The sequence below is a fragment of the Solanum dulcamara genome, chromosome 7 (genome assembly GCF_947179165.1).
Source record: "Solanum dulcamara chromosome 7, daSolDulc1.2, whole genome shotgun sequence".
NCBI lineage: Eukaryota > Viridiplantae > Streptophyta > Magnoliopsida > Solanales > Solanaceae > Solanum > Solanum dulcamara.
In genome coordinates this window covers 59021600-59027118 of record NC_077243.1, presented here as the reverse complement: position 1 = coordinate 59027118, position 5519 = coordinate 59021600, and the positions used below count along the sequence as shown (strand labels likewise).

General features: G+C 39.5%; 1 pseudogene; it reads left to right on the top strand.

The window, feature by feature from the left end:
• Positions 1 to 283: 283 nt before the first annotated feature.
• LOC129897900 (5S ribosomal RNA) lies at positions 284 to 404 on the top strand (annotated as a pseudogene).
• Positions 405 to 5519: the final 5115 nt, after the last annotated feature.

The window sequence follows — 5519 nt, the reverse complement described above, 5'->3', positions numbered from 1 at the left end:
TGATACACAGGGATAAGAATAACTAAGAAGGGTAAGTAACCCATGGTAAGGATCGTGAAAAAGGTTAAGAAGTGTTATACTATGGGGTAGGATATGAACAGGATGTGATGTGAATATAACGAGGATCGTTATGAAAATAAGTAAAGCCTAGTGAGAAAGTGGCTGAAGATAGGATGTGGTCCGTGTAATGAGGATATAAGGGTAACTTAGGAGGTGCATCTTGGCCTATCGGATGAGCTGCTAGGTCATCTTCTTCTTCAGTAGCTATACGCCCCACGAGGCAGGATACAATCATACCAGCACTAATGCATTGGATCCCATCAGAACTCTGAAGTTAAGCGTGCTTGGGCGAAAGTAGTACTAGGATGGGTAACCTCTTGGGAAGCCCTGTGCGGCTGTGATATGAGATGATATGGATGTATGTATACGTTGGCCTTGCATGGCATTATTGGTATAAAAAAGTATTGTGAATATGTGACTCTACCATGAAAGATGATAAGACCCTTTGAGATAGGGGATGTAGCATTGCAAAATAATTGATGCAACCTATGAATGGAGGTATGCCAAGAGTAAAACCAGGTGATTACTCAATAAAAGAAGTTGGTAGTAGCCATGTAACTGCTATATTCGAATATATTAAGAGAAGGTATAAGATGGTTTGAAGCAAAACCTTTAAGGTACAATTAGTACTAAGGACAAAAGTTATAGTGGAGCCCTAACATCAGGTGAAGGAAGTAAGAAACGATATAGGTTTACATACAAACTAGTATGGCGATGCTAAGGCATCTTCTGAGCTACTTTAAGCTCCTACACATGTTCGTGTAAAGGGTGCAATATGATGTGTGGTAAGAGAACTAGAAAGAATAAATGGAAAAGAAATATTACATGTTCGCTATGCCTACAGGTAATCTACCGTCTTAAATTGACTATATGGGTTAATAAGAGGCCTTTGGATGACAACTAATACAGAGAAATCTTGAAGCAATCGTAAGACCTTATAAGGCTAGTTAACATTCGAGGATGAATGTTCTAAAGGGGGGAATGATGTTATACCCCATACCTTTATGCTTCAGAATGTCTTCTTAAGCTTCTTGAAAGTTGTCCCATGACCCAGATTATCTATAAGATGATTAAATAACTCTAAGGAAGGGAGGACGTGATGCCCCTTAAGAGTGAAGGTTGGAAATAGGTCTATAAGGATTTGAAATGCGTTGGAGGCCAAAATAACAAGTCATAGGACTCGACTTACTTACGTAAGCTACCAAATTGGACAACTTACATAACTAAGCCACTTGAGTACATATTGAGCTTACGTAGCAAGGATTTATAGGCTCCTAAAGTAAGACGAGATTACGAACCCACGAGAGAGGTGGAAGGAGGCATAGCACCTACTCGGAAGAAAGAAGGTGATGCACCTACTTTGACTAAGTAGGTGATGAACCTACTTGGACCAAGTAGGTGACACACCTACTTGAGGTGGGTCCCACATCGCCATGTGGCAGCATGTGATTGGTTGCATAAGGTGACATGGCTGCATAAGGTTGTGACATGTGTCACCCTTAAAGGATGATATATGTCACCTTCCAAAAGGGTATATATATGTTAAGTGATGACTAATTCAGCACATTTCAGCATCTTTCACTTGGAAAAATTGAAGGAAAACTTGAGAGAACAAGAGAGAGACCTACGGGTTTGCCAAGAAAAATAAAGGTAAGGCCCGATTCCGTTCCGTGATTGAATTATTTAAGATATACTACGATGATATAGCGGTGTTTAATAACGAAAAACTTCTATGTAAGGCAGCAAAAATGTGACACAAACAGCCCCAAACAGTCCGCTAATTTTCAGCGCGCTAAGAAATTTCCAAGGCTAGTTTTGACAAGTTTTGAATAAGTTAAGGTCTTTTCCTTAAATTTGGAGATTTTGATGTTTTTATGGAGTGTATTATAAGTCTTTTAAGTGGATGGAAATATGAAAAGTTCATAGGGATGCTTGACGTTCAAAATAAACTAAATTGGAGTCGCTATAGTTAAATTAAAGTCGAGTAGGGCGTTGCCCTTGTGGTGCTGCGGCTGTAAGGGGTGTGGTGATGTGTTGCAGGGCCTAAACATATTCTAAAAGAGGTGTGGGATCTTCTGGTTGCATTCACACGACCCTCTATTGCGTATGATTAAAGATTTTTTGAAATAAAGATTAAAAACCCTATTTTGGTATCGTAGTTTTAAGCGAGTTGTTTGGAGTTTGTTTTATGTAATATCGAAGTGGTATAATTATGTGTTGTCTGCTGATTGTTTTTTTTGGTTGTCTGTACTAATTGAAGATGTGATAGGAAGTTCGGATAGGGCGAGTTATAGAGGAGATGCTGCCCGAATTTTGTTAACTTCTTAACTAGTTAATAGACTAGTCGAGACTAGTCGAGAAAGGCGAATAAGGAGTTGGGTCCTATGGGTGCTTGATTGTGGAATTAAAATATGGAAATTGAAACATTCTTAATACTAGTATTACCTTCGTGTTAAATAGGTTCAGAGGACGATGAGACAAGCCGGGTTCATAGTATTTGATAAGAGGTATGTAAAGCTTATCTTTTCTTTCTTTTGGGCATGTCTTAGATTTAAGTGACAAATGATATGTGTATGAAGCTTGGGGTAACTCTATTCATGAGCTCTGAACATGATTCATGATTCATAATTCGTGTTCACTGTTGAATGTTAAGACCCTTAAAGTAGTTAAGCTTTCATTCCTCAATTCTTCTATATGTTGAAAAGTAGTGTATGTAAAGTTATTCTTCCTCTCTTTTGGCATGACTTAGATGTAAGTATTATGTATATGAAGTTTGAATTTATTCCACTCTTAAAACTCTGAGTGTGATTTAAGGCGCTTGTTCACTTCCTACTGATTAGAACTCCTATAACAAGTTGAGTCATTTATAGATTCTGGACGTAACTCATAATTTGTACCCACTTTTGAATGATAAGAACCTTGAAGTAGTTGAACTACGACCCTTAAGCCTCCTATAGATTGAATAGTGTTGGGATGTGTAAGCTCCTATACCTAGGGGCTCTTAAACATGATTTATGATGATATATGTGGGATGTTTGATATTTTACAGAGTTTTACGTACATATATATGCATTATAATATATATGGATCGGGCCAAACGTTCCTCGGCATTGTCACATGATATATGGATCGGGCTATCATTCCTCGGCATTATTACATGACGTATGGATCGGGACGTCATACCTCGGCATTATCATATGATATACGGATCAGGCCGTCGTTCCTCGACATTATTACACAACATATGGTTTGGGCCGTCGTTCCTCGACATATGCTTGCTATATAGAGGGATCGGGTTGTACGTTCCACAGTGCTAATAATATGTATATACCTATCATGATTGATGATGTATTTGTAATACTGACTTCTCGAGTGGGCTAGATACGGTACGTGATAAAGGTGTATATGACTGTATTTTGTGAGGTGCAGGTACAATACACTATTAATTGCTATACTTAATTTCCTGCATCCTTATGTTAGTTGTGCCCTCTTTATGATGTTTTATACTTTACATACTTAGTACATATGTCGTATTGACCCCTTTTTTCAGTGGGGAGGGGCTATGTTTTGTGCCTATAGGTACAGATACATGTTTTGGGAGTCCACCAGCTCAAGATTCCACTCAGTAAGTTTAGAAGAAGCTCCATTGATTCGTAGCCAAGTTTTGGTACCAAACATCCGATGTATATATTTGGTTACTCAGGGGTACGGCGGGGGCCCTGTCCCGCCATATGTTGCCATTCCTATTCTTAGAGGTCTGTAGTATTACACCCCGCACTCTTGAGCTCGGAACGTCTTCTTGAGTTCCTTAGACACTATCATGTGAGCCGGATAAGCTACGACACTATCAAACAACTCTAAGGAAAGAAGATTGTGATACCTCGCGAGAAGGGAGGTTGGAGATAGAGTCATAAGAATCCGGAAAGAGTTGGAGGCTAAGAAATGAGTTGTAGGACTCGATTTACCTACATAAGACACTAAGTTAAGAGTCTTATACACTTAAGTTGCTTAAGGATATACCAAGCTTACGTAGTTCGGATTACATGAGCTCTTAAAGTAAGACGAGATTACGAACCCGCGAGGAAGGGAAAAAGATGACGCGTGGAAGCCAATGGAGGAGCGACACGTGGCAGCACCTCAATCAAGAAGGTGATGCACCTACTTAGGGTCAAGTAGGTGATGCAGCTGCTTGGGGGAGGTGGACCCCGCTGCCACGTGGCAGCCCCTAATTGGCAGCATGACACGGTGGCCAATCATGGCTTGACACGTGTCATCCTTAGGGGATGACACGTGTCACCCCTTGGGACCACCTATATTAGTTGATATGTATCCAAAAATCTTCAGTTCAGTCACAAATTTCCAGCAGCAACGTGAGAAAAGAAAACCCTAAGAGCTAAGGAGAAAATTGCGACGGCTTGGGAGAAAAATAAGGTAAGTCCCATTTTCGTTCCGTAAATTAATTAATTAGCATATAATACAATGATATGGAAGTATTAGTAGTATAAAATTAGGATTTTGTGCAGCAAAAATCAGACAGAAAGCTGCCACAACGATTCAGCACGTAAATAAAATTCCGAGGTGCGATTTCGGCAAGTGTTAGTCAATTTCGGGAAAGGTAAGTTCTTACCCTCTAATTTGAAGTTTATGAGGTTATATTAGGGTGTATTACACACCTTAGGAGATGCTGGAAGTTGGGGAAAAGGTTTGAAAAGTTCAGCGTTCGGAATAAACGAATTTGGAATCGCTATAGTTAAGTTGTTGTCGAAATAAGGTGTTGTACGCGTAGGGGCTGCTGCTGGTTGTGTTGTGGCGTGTTGCAGGGTCTAAAATTTATCTAAATGAAGTGGGGGAGCTGCTGTTTTCAGCCACACGACCCTCCGCTTTGCAATTAAAGGATTCGCGAAAGAAAGATTAAAAACTCTAGTTTTGGTATCTTAGTTTCGAGTGAATTGTTGGGGGTTTATATTGTGTAATTTTGGTCGTAATATGTATATGTATGGGCTGATGGTTTCATTGTTGGTTTGATGCAGGTTCTAAGGATATGGTTGGGAATTCGGATAGGGCACATTATAGGGGAGGTGCTGCCCGATTTTCGTTAACATCCTAACTAGTTAAGGAACTAGTCGAGAAGGCGAGCGAAGGGATGAATGTTATGAATACTCGTGGGTAGTCTAAGTTGATGAAAAGTCCAAGGTTGTTAATACTTACATTACTTCCATGTTAAATAGGTTTCGAGGACAATGATGTGGACGTGATTAAGAGAAGTCCATACAAGGTATGTGAAGCGTTCTTTTGGCATGTTTTGGTATAAGTATGTCGAACTATTCTTCTTTTCTTTTGGCATGTCTTAGATATAAGTTATGAATGATATGTACATGATATTTGGGATTTAATCCATTCGTAAATCCCTGAGTATGAGTCGAGACTCTTGTTTACTTCTTGATATTAGAACTTCTGTA